This window comes from Moschus berezovskii, chromosome 1 (assembly GCF_049115385.1).
Source record: "Moschus berezovskii isolate FMDL1 chromosome 1, NW_MosBer_1.0, whole genome shotgun sequence".
Taxonomy (NCBI): Eukaryota; Metazoa; Chordata; class Mammalia; order Artiodactyla; family Moschidae; genus Moschus; species Moschus berezovskii.
Genome location: NC_142460.1, coordinates 25550317 through 25567883, shown reverse-complemented (window position 1 = coordinate 25567883; position 17567 = coordinate 25550317).

Genomic DNA, 17567 nt, shown 5'->3' with positions numbered 1-17567 from the left:
CTACTGGAAAAATCATATCTTTGACTAGACGGGCCTTTGTTGGCAAAGTAATGTCTCTGTTTTTAATATGCTGTCTAGGTTTGTCATAATTTTTCTTCCAAGAGCAAGCATCTTTTAATTTCATGGCTGCAGTCAACATCTGCAGTGATTTTGGAGCCCAAGAAAATAAAATATGTCACTGTTTCCATTGTTTCCCCATCTATTTGCCATGAAGTGATGGGATTGGATGCCATGATCTTAGTTTTTTGAATGTTGAGTTTTAAGCCAGCTTTTTCGCTCTCCTCTTTCACTTTCAAGAGGCTCTTTAGTTCCTTTTCCCTTTCTGCCAAATGGGTGGTGTCATCTGCATATCTGAGGTTATTAATATTTCTCCTGGCAATCTCGATTCCATCACTCTACATAGTAAATAAGAATCAGATATTTTCTTTTCTTTAAAAAAAAAAAAAGAACTTTGGGAATTTCTACTCTAATTATAAGAATATGCTTTGTTCAATGAAAGAAATTGAAAACTACAGTGTTGCACACCTACACAGTTTCTAAAGAGCAAGTTTTGGAACTTCCCTGTGCTGCTGCTGCTGCTGCTAAGTCACTTCAGTCATGTCCGACTCTGTGCGACCCCATAGATGGCAGCCCACCAGGCTTCCCCGTCCCTGAGATTCTTCAGGCAAGAACACTGGAGTGGGTTGCTATTTCCTTCTCCAATGCATGCATGCACACTAAGGTGCTTCAGTCGTGTCTGACTGTGCGACCCCATGGACAGCAGCCCACCAGGCTCCTCTGTCTGTGGGATTCTCTAGGCAAGAATACTGGAGAGGGTTACCATTTCCTTCTCCCTGGTGGGTCAGTGGTTAAGGCTCCACGCTTCCAATGCAGAGGAGTGAGTTTGATCCCTGATTGGGGAACTAAGATCCCACATGCCAGATGGCACAGCAGGAAAAAAAGAAAGAAACCCAATGGTAAAGAGCAAGTTTTGAGAATTTTGGAGAAACTTAGACAGCCTGGGAAATCGAGTGCCCTGGGTTCTAATTTTGATTGCACATTAAGTATCTGGTTAAACTTAAGCATGGGAAACTGGATTGCAGTTCACACATCTATAAAATAGGAGCTCTTAGGTGCCCCTTCTACCTCTGATTTTTTTTAAATTATTTATTAAATAATCATCTACCCTGTACCTATTTCTTTCACACAGTAGTAAAAACAACCTTGGATGATAGTTGCACTTTATGATGAGGAATTTAAGGCTTAGAGAGGCTTGTTTATTTACCCAAGGCAAAGGATTCAGGTCAAAGGTGTGATTTACGGGTATGTTCTAAGTCACACCCTCTTCTTACCAAACTACAGCTGCCTTTAATTTACTAGCATGTAAAATGGGTTAGAGAAGAAAGAATGGCCCTGGAAATTCCCTGGCAGTCCAGTGGTTAGGACTCTGCACTTTCCCTGCCAAGAAAGAGAGAGAGGGAGACGGACAGAGGGAGGAAGGGAGGGGAGGGAGGAAGGAAGAAAGGCCCTGATAACAAAATCTCTTTGCCTACTTGACCCTTTTGCCCAATATTAGTTCTGCTCTGTCACTTCCCTGTAGGAAATACTCTAGGTTTTACAGTTGTGAAGTGAATAGGTTGAAAAGATGAGTCTGACCTAGAAACAATTTCTGAGTTTCATTAACTGGACACTCAGAAGGTGTGCCCTGAAATAGACTTTGCCTTCTTTCTACTTGTGCCCAAGTGATGGTAGAGACATGTAATCAGAAAACAAGAGAGCATGCAGATCAAATCCAACCATAACAATCTCCCAGGAACCATTAGACATATCAGTCACTGCCAGTTATACCTACAGCCCCAGCAAAAGCAAGATATCCACCCATTCAACCTGTGAAAGGAACAGTCCTTTAAGTACCACTAAAGTTTGGTTTAAGGGCGAAGATCTGTCTTATGGCCCGTCCTTGTCATTGGACTACCATATGGCCTGGCCATAATAAATGTTTACCCAAACAGACCAGAATGCCTATTCTAGGAATCTGAATAATAAAATACAGAAAAAGCAGGTCATTTGTTAGCCAGAGAAGATACTGGATGTATACAGTGTCTTCATATGGACTTCATATGGTGTCTTCATATTAAAGAAGCTTCCCAGGTGACTCAGTGGTAAAGAATTCACCTGCCAATACAGGAGACACGCAGGAGGCACGAGTTGGATCCCTGGGATGGGAAGATCCCCTGGAGGAGGGAATGGCAACCTACTCCAGTCTTCTTGCCTGGAGAATCCCGTGGACAGAGGAGACTGGCAGGCTATAGTCCTTGGGGTTGCAAAGAGTTGGACATGACTGAACAAGCGCGCATGCGCGTGTGCGCGCGCGGGCGCGCGCGCGCACACACACACACACACACACACACTTCATATTAAAGTTGGGCACCCAAAGCAAAATTTACAGATCCCTGTTTTGTGGATCCCAGACTTGTGCTAGACTCCAAGTCATTTCCCAGTTCCTGTTCCATTTTCTAAAGCACTTCTACTATGACCCCGGTAATTGAGTTTCTGAGACACTGTTTTTCCAAACAATATATGTATTGTTTGAAACTTTACATTAAAACTTTTAACATTATTGGAATAGATGATGCTCTAGTCTTTACAACCAGAAGAACTGAATAAAACTGCACAATTATTTTATTATATTATATACTACTAAATTAGTACAATAAATAAAGTATATTGGGTAGATGATCAAGCTATTTCATTATACTCAGTCAGTTCAGTTCAGTTCAGTCGCTCAGTCGTGTCCGACTCTCCGCGACCCCATGAATCACAGCACGCCAGGCCTCCCTGTCCATCACCAACTCCCGGAGTACACTCAAACTCATGTCCACAGAGTCGGTGATGCCATCCAGCCATCTCATTCTCCGTCGTCCCCTTCTCCTCCCGCCCCCAACCTTTCCCAGCATCAGAGTCTTTTCCAGTGAGTCAACTCGTCGCATGAGGTGGCCAAAGTATTGCAGTTTCAGCTTTAGCATCAGTCCCTCCAATGAACATCCAGGATTGATCTCCTTTAGAATGGACTGGTTGGATCTCCTTGCAGTATAAGGGACTCTCAAGAGTCTTCTCCAACACCACAGTTCGAAAGCATCGATTCTTCGGCGATCAGCCTTCTTCACAGTCCAACTCTCACAACCATACATGACCACGGGAAAAACCATTGCCTTGACTAGACGGACCTTGGTTGGCAAAGTAATGTCTCTGCTTTTTAATATACTATCAAGGTTGGTCATAACTTTCCTTCCAAGGAGCAAGCGTCTTTTAATTTCATGGCTGCAATCAGCATCTGCAGTGATTTTGGAGCCCAAAAAAACAAAGTCTGACACTGTTTCCATGCTACTAAATTCTGCTATGTCAAATAAGACAGAAATTAATACGGATTTGGCACCTGGTCTGCTGCTCTCTAGGCCTAATTTATAATTGCTGCATTATACTGCCTGTCATTCTTTTGGCTAATAAGACTGACTCAATGATAATCATTGAGAATCTTAAGAATTCAGTAGGACATACCAGGAAGAAACGTCTGGTACCATGCTTTATCTATCAGCCTAAAGATCACTTTTTTCTAAAGCCAATTCCATATTCTCTGGGAGCAAATTTTGGGCATTTGGTTTCAATCTGTCTATACCTTCTGTACTAATAAGAAGCTGGATTTTTTTCAATTGCAGTGAAACTATATATAAAAATATGTCTACTTATTATTTATGAAAGTAATAAATATTCTCACAGTAGGTCAAGCAAGCTTCTCTTTAGAGAAATTTTTTGGCCAATAAAGTTGAGTCTAAGGGTTTTCAACCTTTGCAAGGCATTCAGCCCTGTAAATTTCATTTCCATCAACAACAATGAATTCTGCATGCCTTAGGAAAGAACAAAACACTTGGTTCTTTCCTTGTATTCTGACTCTCCATGCCCCTACTGCATCTAGTTCTTCTGACACTCATCAGAACCTTCTTCACATGTTTTAACTTAATGTTAACATGTCCCTCATTGACTCATTAACTGCCATTCAGTGCAGGTTAACCAATGAACCCCGTAAGAGGTCTCCAGTCGCTTTACAAGGATGATGAGCAATTCTCACCCTGCACTACAGCCAAAAATGTTGGGCCTTTTTACAAGCAGCAGAAGTCCCAGAACGCCCCACGGTTCCATGGCATAATATATGCAGAAAAGTAGTAAAAAGTTTTACGACTCTGCATAAGCCAGCCAATCTCAGTAATGCCCCCAGGCAGGTAAACCTGGTGTGTCCTCAGCTCAGCCTCATGCTTTGATAATGTTAACCAGTGGCACTTAGACTCAAGTGCTACTTCAGACAACTGCTTGCGCCAGGCCCTACATAAGTACATTTATATCTAATTGGTATCTTATCCAAGAAAGCAGGAGAATTCTGTATTTGAATCATGAAATTTTAATGCTATTTTAATTAATTAATTAAGGCTGCTTTAATGAACGGGAGGTTTTTAATACCCTTGGCAAACCAAGAAATATACATTCCACCTCCCACTGGGAAAGAAACAGGACTTTTTGCTTATAGATTTTCAACTGGACATTAGCTTCTGGTAGTTGTCTTCCATCCAATCCAAGTGTTCCTTAAGAAACTTTCCCTATGGGCTTCTCTGGTGGCTCAGTGGTAAAGAATCTGCCTGCCAATGCAGAAGACATGGGTTCGATCCCTGGGCCAGGAAGATCCCACATGTCACAGAGCAACTAAGCCCACGGCCACAACTACTGAGCCTGTGCTCTACAGCTGCAAGAACAGAGCCCACATGCCGCAACTACTAAAGCCCTTGCACCCTAGACAGCATGCTCTGCAAGAAGAGAAGCCACTGCAATGAGAAGCCCTCACACCCAATGCACAGCCCCCACTCACCACAACTAGAGAAAAGCCTGCACAGCAAGGAAGACCCAGCACAGCCAAATATAAACAATTAATGTAAAAGCTTTCCCTACTCCATGAACATATGATCAGTGTACGCAGGACTATTATCAGAAACTGGGGGAATCTTTTCAAAGGTTACCATTTCATTATATGCCCCTTTAGATGGTCAATACTTACACCGAGCAGGAGACGCTGGCTGCAGTAACCCCTCAAAAATAAAGTGGAGAACTGGAGGTGGGGAAACATTATCCAAGTAATAGAAGGAGAAATGCACCCACTAAGGATAATTTATAACAGTCACTCACTTTTACTGAAATTTTAATGCTCGTATAAATTTCCTTAATAGGCAGATTTGCTCAGGTTGAGGATCAAACCATGAACATCTTGTCCTATATGTTCATCCTTAAAATGCCATGAAATGCCCAGAAGGGAAAGTCTTTTTCTTTTATCAAACACTCATCATTTTGCTTTTGTATTTGCATAACTCTATATGCATGTAATAAGAATATATTTGTGTGTATATATAATGAATAGACACACATAGCATATGTGTCTATTACACAATATATTATTTATGCTTTGATATATACATAATATATGAACACATAACATCTGTTATAATGCATAGTTATGTACACATACACATATTATTTATTACTGATATACTATACATACATATATATGTACATATGTATTTTTTCCTAATATAGTTTTTTCTTCACTGAATTCTAAGGTAATCATCATCCAAAATATAATTGCTCACAGATTCTGTTTAGTTTCCTAAGATTTCTTGATCCTACAAACATGAATCTGGTCCAGGAAATTACACTTCTTAGATGCCTTCATGAAACATTGATGGAATTTCCAAAGAAATTCTGTTTCTTCAGAAAAAGAAGGATGTGATGTCCATGAGGTCTTCATGAGAAGGTACAAAGATCCAAGTGATTCAGAACTATCCTTACTGCCTGCAGGTAAAACGGCATATCTCTCCGAAATATTGAAGCTGTCATCTCCGTATTCCTAAACCACACAGAAATTCACTGAGGTCTAGGGAGCTCGGTCATTCATCTGATTACACGTTCTACTGTCATCCAGGTACATTTGTGTTAGTGAATCCAGAGTTTTAGATTTTTCCTAATGGCTTCGATTGAATGATTTCATCCAGGCATGCTGCCTCTTCTTTTTAATTCTAAGGCTTCACTGTGAATATACCGATACCAGGGGAAAAAATATTTTTTTTAATCTTACCCTAAAAATTACTTAAAGTTAAGATTTTCATAGTAACAGTGTCTTAGTAGTTATAGACCACCTTTCCTTTCTTGGAAATAAAGCAACAAAACATGTGTAAAGATCATGTTCACCCACTGGAGAAAGCACCACCTTTCCCCCTGCAAAAATGCCACCATTAAGCTGCCAACAGTATTCCCTACAATCCCTTTGGCTTTTCCTCCAGATCTTCTTTCAAACTCTTACCACAGTTGAACTCGACATTATGGAGATCAGGCTCTAGGAGGATGTGACGATAAAAAATGGAGATATTAATTTTTAAAAGCATTAAATGTATATAGATAAAACTATTAACTTTCTTGACTGAATTTGCATATTCATTACTCACTAATATATTAACTGACATGTAAATAATCTGTATTTTGTTAATTGCATCATTAATAGCATTATCTATTTAGAGCAGCACTATCCAATACAAACATAATATGACCCACCAACATCTGTAAATTAAATGTTTTCATTTCACATTCAAAAAGTGAAAATAAATTGAAATGTAATACTATTTTGTTTTACCCAGTATGTCCAAAATAGTAACGTTTCAACATGTGATCAATATTTTTAAACTGTTAATGAGGTATTTTATGGTCTTCTTTACGATTCACGATATATTTCACACTTGCGACATATCTCATTTCATAGATACTGAATTTTCAGGCCTCAGGAGCCCCAGGTGGGTAGATGGTGCAGGTCTAAAGGATGCTGGATTTTAAAAGAGCTGCACGAGCCCTGTATGCCCACTACCAGCTCCCTCAGCTTTCCACTGGAGACCAGTACATGTTAGCACTTCAAATTAGCCCACCTTTTACACCGGCCATGCTGTGTCTTTAGAGATTTGAAACTAGTGTCCAAAGTTTAAATCGCTTTTCATTGGTGTTAGTTGTACCATGTTAAGAAAATAAACTCAGTGATGATCAATGTATTATTCCCATACTGCTACTTTAACAAATTACCACAAACCTAGTGGCTTAAAACAACATAAATCTACTCTCTTACAATTCAGGAGATCAGAAGTCTAAAATGGGTTGGCAGGGCTGCATTCCTTCTGGAGTCTCCAGGGGAGAATCCATTTCCATTTTCAGCTTCTAGGGCTCACCTGTGTTCCTTGACTTGTTGATGTCCTCCATTTAAATTTTTTTTTTTTGACCCCACCTCTGGGCATGTAGAATCTTAGCTCCCCAACCAAGGATTGAACCCACCTCTCCTGCATTGGAAGTGTGGAGTCTTAACCACTGGGCCACCAGGGAAGTCCCTGTCCTCCATTTTCAAAACCAACATCTTCAAATCTTTCTCTCAATCTGCTGCATTCATCACCACTTTTCCTATGCCTACTCTGAATCTGACTCCTTCCTCTTAGAGGGAACTTTTTGACTATTTTGAATGCACTTGGATAATGTAAGATAATCTCTTAGTAGGAAGAGTACTAATTTAATCACCGATGTAAAGAATTGATGCCTTTGAACTGTGGTGTTGAAGAAGACTCTTGAGAGTCCCTTGGAATGCAAGGAGATCCACCCAGTCCATCCTAAAGGAAATCAGTCCTAAATATTCATTGGAAGGACTGATGCTGAAGCTGAATCTCCAATAGTTTGGCTACCCACTGCAAAGAACTGACTCATTGGAAAAGATCCTGATTCTGGGAAAGATTGAAGGTGGGAGGAGAAGGGGACGACAGAGGATGAGATGGTTGGATGGCATCACAGACACGATGGACATGAGTTTGAGTAGGCTCCGGGAGTTGGTGAGGGACCGGGAAGCCTGGTGTGTTGCAGTCCATGGGGTGGCAAAGAGTCAGATATGACTGAACTGAACTGAAAATCCCCTTTGGCCAGGTAAGGTAAATTTTCACAGAGTCTGGGAAGTAGAATATGAACGGGTTTCCCTTGTAGATCAGTTGGTAAAGAATCTGCCTGCAATGCAGGAATCTGCCTTCAATGCATGAGACCCGGGTTTGATTTGTGGGTTGGGAGGATTCCCTGGAGCAGGAAATGGCAACCCACTCCAGTATTCTTGCCTGGAAAATCCCATGGACAGAGAAGCCTGGTGGGCTACAGTCCAAGAGGTCGTAAGAGTCAGACACGACTTAGAGACTAAATCACCAACCACAGAATGTGGACATCTTTGGGGGACCATTATCCTCTCCACAATGATTAAATATGTGCAACTTAGGCCTACAGGTAAAATTTTGTCACAACACATTTAGTTATGACATCCATCTACATGGGCTTCCCAGGTGGCTCAGCAGTAAAGAATCTTCATGGAATGCAAGAGATGCTGGGTTCAGTCCCTGGGTCAGGAAGATCCCATGGAGGAGGAAATAGCAATCCACTCCATTATTCTTGCCTGGAGAATCCCATGGACTGAGGAGCCTTGTGGTGGGCTATGGTCCACAGAATCTCAAAGAGTTGGACATGACTGAAGCGACTCATAGATCTACACATGACAAAAACTAGCTAGGTCCTGGATTAATCCTTACTGTTTCAAGCAGTATTTCAAAAGCATAAATACATAGTACAATAAATGTTAAAAATGTGCTCAGCACTTGTTTTTAATAAGGATTTGGCAGTCTAGAAGTAATTTAAGCTGGAAGCTTTTACTTTTTGATCACCTTCACCCAATTTAAAAGGTACAAAAGGTCAAAAGGTGCAAACTTCCACTTTAAATTACCTCTCAAAACTGCCAAATCCTACTTATTAAAAACATTATACAGAGTGAAGTCAGTCAGAAAGAGAAAGATACGTATCGTATATTAACATATATACATGGAATCTAGAAAGACGGTACCAATGAGTTTATTTGCAGGGCAGCAGTGGAGAAACAGACATAGAGAAGGGACTTATGGACATGGGAAGAGGGGAGGAGAGGGTGAGATGCATGGACAGAGTAACATGGAAACTTACATTACCATAGGTAAAACAGATAGCCAACGGGAATTTGCTGTATGACTCAGGGAATAGGGGCTCTGTTAAAACCTAGAGGGGTGGGGTGGGGAGAGAGATAGGAGGGAGGTTCAAAAGGGAGGAGATATATATATACCTATGGCTGATTCTGTGGTGCTGGAGAAGACTCTTGAGAGTCCCTTGGACTGCAAGGAGATCCAACCAGTCCATTCTAAAGGAGATCAATCCTGGGTGTTCTTTGGAAGGACCGATGCTAAAGCTGAAACTCCAATACTTTGGCCACCTCATGCGACAAGTCTGAGGAGGCCTTACAAATAGCTGTGAAAAGAAAAGAAGCAAAAAGCAAAGGGAAAAGGAAAGATATAAGCATCTGAATGCAGAGTTCCAAAGAATAGAAAGGAGAGATAAGAAAGCCTTCCTCAGCGAGCAATGCAAAGAAATACAGGAAAACAACAGAATAGGAAAAACAAGAGATCTCTTCAAGAAAATTAGAGATATCAATGGAATATTTCATGCAAAGATGGGCTTGATAAAGGACAGAAATGGTATGGACCTAACAGAAGCAGAAGATATTAAGAAGAGGTGGCAAGAATACACAGAAGAACTGTACAAAAAAGATCTTCATGACCAAGATAATCACAGTGGCAGGATCACTCACCAAGAGCAGACATCTTGGAATGTGAAGTCAAGTGGGCCTTAGAAAGCATCACTACGAACAAAGATAGTGGAGGTGATGGAATTCCAGTTGAGCTATTTCAAATCCTGAAAGATGATGCTCTGAAAGTGCTGCACTCAATATGCCAGCAAACTTGGAAAACTCAGCAGTGGCCACAGGACTGGAAAAGGTCAGTCTTCATTCCAATCCCAAAGAAAGGCAATGCCAAAGAATGCTCAAACTACCACACAATTGCACTCATCTCACACTCTAGTAAAGTCATGCTCAAAATTCTCCAAGCCAGGCTTCAGCAATATGTGAATCATGAACTTCCAGATGTTCAAGCAGGTTTTAGGAAAGGCAGAGGCACCAGAGATCAAATTGCCAACATGCGCTGGATCATGGAGAAAGCAAGAGAGTTCCAGAAAAACATCTATTTCTGCTTCATTGACTATGCCAAAGCCTTTGACTGTGTGGATCACAATAAACTGTGGAAAATTCTTAAAGAGATGGGAATAGCAGACCACCTGACCTGCCTCCTGAGAAACCTGTATGCAGGTCAGGAAGCAACAGTTAGAACTGGACATGGAACAACAGACTGGTTCCAAATAGGAAAAGGAGTACGTCAAGGTTGTATATTGTCACCCTGCTTATTTAACTTATATGCAGAGTACATCATGAGGAACGCTGGGCTGGAAGAAGCACAAGCTGGAATCAAGATTGCCGGGAGAAATATCAATAACCTCAGATATGCAGATGACACCACCCTTATGGCAGAAAGTGAAGAAGAGCTAAAGAACCTCTTGATGAACTTGAAAGAGGAGAGTGAAAAGTTTGGCTTGAAGCTCAACATTCAGAAAACAAAGATCATGGCATCTGGTCCCATCACTTCATGGGAAATAGATGGGAAAACAGTGGAAACAGTGTCAGACTTTATTTTTTGGGGCTCCAAAATCACTGTGGATGCTGATTGTAGCCATGAAATTAAAAAATGCTTACTCCTTGGAAGGAAAGTTATGACCAACCTAGATAGTATATTAAAAAGCAGAGGCATTACTTTGCCAACAAGGTCCGTCTAGTCAAGGCTATGGTTTTCCAGTGGTCATGTATGGATGTGAGAGTTGGACTGTGAAGAAAGCTGAGCGCTGACGAATTGATGCTTTTGAACTGTGGTGCTGGAGAAGACTCTTGAGAGTCCCTTGGGCTGCAAGGAGATCCAACCAGTCCATTCTAAAGGAGATCAGTCCTGGGTGTTCATTGGAAGGACTGATGCTAAAGCTGAAACTTTGGCCACCTCATGCGAAGAGTTGACTCACTGGAAAAGACTCTGAAGCTGGGAGGGATTGGGGGCGGGAGGAGAAGGGGACGACAGAGAATGAGATGGCTGGATGGCATCACCAACTCGATGGCCATGAGTTTGAGTGAACTCCGGGAGTTGGTGATGGACAGGGAGGCCTGGCGTGCTGTGATTCATGGGGTCGCAAAGAGTCAGACACGACTGAGCGACTGAACTGAACTGAACTGAACTGAGGAGAGTAGATCTTAAAAGTTCTCAATACAAGAAAAAAGTGTGTGACTGTGAAGTGATCAACGTTAACTAAACTGATGGTGGTGATCATTTCCCAATACACACATATATCAATCATTAAGTCATTCGTCTTAAACTTATACAATGTTATATGGCAATTATGTCTCAACAAAACTGGGAAAAAAAGAAATATTTATATTTATGCTCTGGTAACATAAGAAAAGTCAGGATAATAGGTACCTGAATCAAGGCTAGAGAGAAAAATTCTGCACATCTGTATCACCCATTTTTCAGCTGCTTTTCCAAATTTGCCAGGGCAAGTCTTCACTCGCACTCTCAATTAATTAGTGCCACTTCTAGCATCAGTGAGCCATGAAAGTATATTTTCTCATAAGAATGTAATAAATTTTCTGATTGGCATCCTGTTCTTTGATAAATTTGTGCCAAAAGGAGAAACCATTTAAAATCAAATCAACAAATAGTTAATGAGAATAACATGAGGAAGGCATAGAGTCCAGTTGAGAATACTTCATAACTTAAACTATAAATTCAACTTTCTTAAGAATAACAACTACTTGAAGAATTTCATTAGCAATTATACGGGCAAAATGATTTTACTTATAAACTGTTAATTGATCCTGCAGGAATACAGTTCTTTGAAGGCTGTCTTTTCAGCTTAACCATCTTCTGAGATTCTATAAATACACTAAAAGAGGAGTAATTGAAATTGTAAAACATGTGCTCCTGTACTGCCTGGAACTCCATCTGAACACTCTGGTGTCAAGTATCTCGTCCTCAGGGGATATATTGCTAAGCTAAGGCTACCATAACAAAATACCAAGTGACTGAATGGCTTAAACAACATTTATTTCTCGTAGTTCCAGAGAATGAAAGCCTGAGATCAGAGTGCCAGCATGGTTAAGTTCTGGTGAGAGCCTTCTTCCTGACTTATGGATGGCTGGCTTCTCAGGAGGCTTCCAGGTGGCACTAGAGATAAACAACCTGCCTGCCAATGCAGGAGATGGCAAGAGATGTGGTTCAGTCTCTGGATTGGGAAGATTCCCTGGAGGAGGGCATAGCAACCCACTCCAGTATTCTTGCCTGGAGAATCCCATGGACAGAGGAGCCTGGTGGGGCTAGAGTCCATAGGGTCACACAGAGTTGGACACGACTGAAGTGACTTATCACGCATAACTAAAAACAAATCAAAATAGGGCCATTTCGAAACTATGACTTTACAGTTTTCTTACGCTCCCTTTCTGGAGGAGGGCATGGCAACCCACTCCAGTGTTCTTGCCTGGAGAATCCCATGGACAGAGGAGCCTGATGGGCTATGGTCCATAGGGTCGCAAAGAGTTGGACATGACAGAAGAGACTTGGCAAGCACACACATTGTCTCAGGATATACTTACATGACAGGGAGAGAGTGGAAGACAGCAAACTCTCTGATGTCTCTTCTTGTTGTGTTTAGTTGCTAAGTTGTGTCTGACTCTTTTATGACCCCATGGACTGTAGCCTACCAGGCTCCCCTGTCCATGGAATTCTCCAGGCAAGAATATTGGAGTGGGTTGCTATTTTCTTCTCCAGGGAATCTTCCTGACCCAGGGATCGAACCTGCATCTCTTATGTCACCTGCATTGGCAGGCAGGTTCTTTACTGCTGAACCACCTGGGAAGCTGGTGTCTCTTCTTATAAGGACATTAATCCCATCACGAAGGTCTGCCCTCTCATGACCTCCTCTGAACTTAATTACCTCCCAAAGGCCTCACCTCCAAATACCATCACATCGAGGGTTATGGTTTCTATGTAAGAACTGTGGGGAGGTGAGGACACCACACTTTGGTCCACAGGCGGGCATATGCAAGATCCAGGCAAAGAAGAGCCTTGGAGTGACCGTGTATGTTCTGGCAACACCGATCAAAGTCAGTCCTTTCGTCATCTTCCAGCTCTCACGGTGACTTCTTCCAGACCGGGATGAAGTAAATGTGATTACTGCTGAGAGCTCATATGTCTAGATCTCTAAACATGGTTTCAATGTGCTAACTCCAAAGGGTGTTTTCTACCCAAAAGTGTAGCTTTGTAGTTAAACAATTACATCTAGAAATGATGTAACAAAGAAGAACAAACCTGACTCCATATTACATCTATTCCTTTAGCTCCAATCTTTGTGCTCTGTTGCCTGTGCTTAGTCATGCTGGTTCTGCACCTTTTGTGTTTTTTTTTAAATGTTGCTTATAGTCTGAAATGTGCTGCCCAGGTGTCCCTAGTGGTAAAGAACCTGCCTGCCAAGGCAGGAGACTTAGAGATGCAAGTTTAATCCCTGGGTCAGGAAAATCCCCTGCAGGAGGAAAAGGCAGCCCACTCCATTACTCTTGCCTGGAGAAGTCCATGGACAGAGGAGCCTGGTGGGGTACAGTCCATAGAGTTGCAAAGAATCAGTCACAAATGAAGCAATTTAGCACACAGGCTGGCATATCCTGAATTATACAGAACAGTCCATTCTCAAGGCTCTGACCTTTAAAGGTGTAACACTTCCTCATTCATGTAGAGATAAAACGTTGCAGAACAGAGAATAACATTTGTCTTGTTTATAGGAACGTTGTGACCAGACCTACCTGTGGACAGTGCAAAAGCAAAGAATTTTAGCACCAAGGAGTTTGCAACTTTATAAAAGAAGCCTGAATTCTATCTCAGGTAAGATGGTTCTTGGGTTCTGGTCCACCATCTTCTCAGGTGGATGGCTTTCTGAGGAAAGTTGAACTTGTCTCTAGATTTTTTTGGCTTGTTTTGTGGGAAGCTATACAAGCTTGCTGTGTGCTAGGCTGTCCATGGGATTCTCTAGGCAAGAATACTGGAGTGGGTTGCCATACCTTCCTGCAGGGATCTTCCCAATCCAGGGATAGAACCCGTGTCTCTTAGGTCTCCTGCACTGGAAAGTGGGTTTATTACCACTAGAGTCACCTGGGAAGCCCTGTGCAAGCTTGGGACTTGGTGAAAATGTCTACAGAGACTGAACTTTCTTGAACTGATATCTCTACAGAGGAACCAAAAGCTAGGTAGGAATATGACTTTCTTACAAAACCTCACTTTTAAAAATATTCTTATTTTTCTTGAAATAGAAATGGATAGGATAAAGTTTCATAAGCCAGGGAAAAGATGCAGTTTATGATTCCTAAACTAAAATATCACTGTGAAGAAAAGAGAAGTAAATGATGAATATCCACAATGATCATTTTTATGGAAACTTAGTTTCAAGAAGATACTGAATTTTATTCAGGATTAGTCTTTCTTTAAAAAAAAGGAAAGGGTAGTTATTAACTGCAGAGATTAACTGGAAAGGTTTCTTTCTGTACTTTATTCTGTATAAACACAATGTGATTATGCTTTCTGTTGTGAATTTCAGTAAAACATGATTTAAGACTACAGCTAGGGTGCCATTAAAATGTGAATATTAACTTTCCAATAATTTCTAGAAATTGAAATGGAATCTGTTTGGCACTAACATTACATTTTGACACCAACGAAAATATTTTATGTAGTTATGTAAGCGATAAAAATAAATGTTTTATAAAAACTTATCCAGAAGGACTTACAACTAGGAAAAACAATCATAATTAACAAGAGTTCATAAGGTACGCAGCAGCCAAAGATAACTTTTAGACCAGCTGAAGGTGATGAGGTCATTGCTGGTCTTAAGTTCATAAGATCTGAGCACCTGTAGATATTCTTTTTAAAAGCACTTAAAAGAAATAATTTTCCAACCATAGACAGGCTGATGGTCTCCCTCTTTTATGTGACCCTGTATTGTGCCAAAGTAATGGAATTGAATGCGTGCTTCAACTTTGCTAGCAGTCGTTCCTATGGTGCAGAAATAAACGTGTAAACCCTACCCGAACCAGCTGGAAAAAAAGACATGGATCTACTGTTTCTGAATTTATTATGGAGCCTAGATTTTGTTTCCAGGATAGACTGTGTCCAAAGCAACCAAATTTAGGAAGAGAGTTGTGAAATCATCCAGTAGATGAGTAACCATCTTGACAATTCAACTGGCTAACGCAAACAGAACTGTACTGGCAGGTAACCCACTGCTTACTGCGCTGGCTGTGCAGTATTGACTTCTTTTTAACATTTTTAACCAAGATTATTATAGCATGAGAAGATTAACAACAGCAATGTCAGAAGGACAAAGACCAGTTGTGTCAAGCATGCACGTGCTCAGTCGTGTCTGAGTCGTGTCTCCGGGAGTTCTTTGTGACCCCCATGGACTGTAGCCCAGCAGGCTCCTTTGTCCCTGGGATTTTCCAGGCAGGAATACTGGAGTGGGTTGCCAATTCCTAAATTTATAAGGTATACTGAGGATTATTAAATCAATAATAATTATAATAGTAATATAACAAGGCATTTCATTAACATGCTTATCTTTTGACTCTACATTTAACTGTCATTTTCATTAAAATATTTAAAATTACACTTCTATGTCTAACCAAATACATACACACACCCTTTATATATGTGTGTGTATAGTGTTTCACAGTTTGCTTTTTTTAAAAGCAGTTTTAGATTCACCAAACATTTAATAGAAAGTACACAGTTTAAAGATATGTAATGAAGGACTGATGCTAAAGCTGAAACTCCAATACTTTGGCCACCTCATGCGAAGAGCTGACTCACTGGAAAAGACTCTGATACTGGGAAGGATTGGGGGTGGGAGGAGAAGGGGATGACAGAGAATGAGATGACTGGATGGCATCACCGACTCGATGGACACGAGTTTGAGGGAACTCCGGGAGTTGATGATGGACAGGGAGGCCTGGCGTGCTGTGATTCATGGGGTCGCAAAGAGTCGGACACGACTGAGCGACTGAACTGAACTGAACTGAACTGAATGTATGAAACTGAAGCTGAGTGCTCACTTCGGCAGCACATATACTAAAATTGAAACTGAAGCTGAAGCTCCAATACTTTGGCCACCTGACGCCAAGAACTGACTCGTTGGAAAAGACCTTGATGCTGGGAAAGATTGAAGGCAGGAGGAGAAGGGGACAACAGAGGATGAGATAGTTGGATGGCATCACCAACTCAACGGACATGAGTTTGAGCAAGCTCTGGGAGATGGTGAAGGACAGGGAAACCTGGCATCCTGCAGTCAGTGGGGTTCCAAAGAGTTGGACATGACTGAGCTACTGAACAAAAACCAAATGTATGTGTATGCATTACAACCCTGCTGATCCAGTCTGGGTTGAATCCCAGGAAATTTCTGTAAAAGATCAGAAAAAGCTATGTTTAAGAAAATCAATTACAGTGATGTACATAATAGTGAAAACCTGGAGAAAACTAAATGTTTACCAATTGATATTTATCCATTCCAGATAGAAATTATTTTATATTTTCAAAGACTAAAAAAACTATATGGCAATTAAGAGGAATAAACTAACTTTATATATCAAAATTAAAATCTTAATGTTGAGTGAGAAGGAAATTTAAAGAAAAATATGTTCAAACTGTTACACAAATATGAAAACACATAAACTAGATGTTGTCTGTGATTGCATGAATAAAAGCCTAAAAACATGGGTTAGATGAATACTGAATCCATGAAAAGAAGTTACTTTGGTTGAGGATTACAAAATGGAACTGAAGGTGAGTACAGAAAGAACACCCAATTCACTTGTAATATTTTAATTCTCATATTTTAAAACTATTTTAAGGAAACATGAGAAAATACTATTATTTGTCAATTCTGGGTGGTGGATAGTCAAGGTTTTTAAAAACATTATCCAAGTATTTTGTATTGTTAGGTAGTTAGAATAGGAAACAGGAGTCCAGAATGGCGGTGGGTATAAGTTAAGGAAGGGAAAAGCCCGCGAAAATAGAACAAAGGAAGGTGCGAGGACCAGAGTGAGGACCTCAGGTAAAACAAACAACGCTCCTGGCTAGCCCAGTTTACATAGGGCAGGCCCAGGGGGAGAAAGAATATATAAAAAGAAGAGCCAAAGGGCTGGGGGGTCTCTCTCCACCCCCCCACCACGTGCTGGGGCACTCTTCTCGTCACGTCTTTGGGTAGACATGCCCTCACTCCTCAAAGATGGATTTGCCTGCTATTTTCTAAATAAAATAGAGCTGTAACATGGAGCTGTAACACTGATTTGTCTAAGAGCTATAACACGGTCCATTCGAGACCTGAGAGCTATAACACAGTCTGTCCAAGACCTGGGAACTATGACACACAGAGGGGGCTTTAATGTCTGTCACTCCAAATCTTTGTTGTGATGAGACAGAACCGAGGCGCATACACTT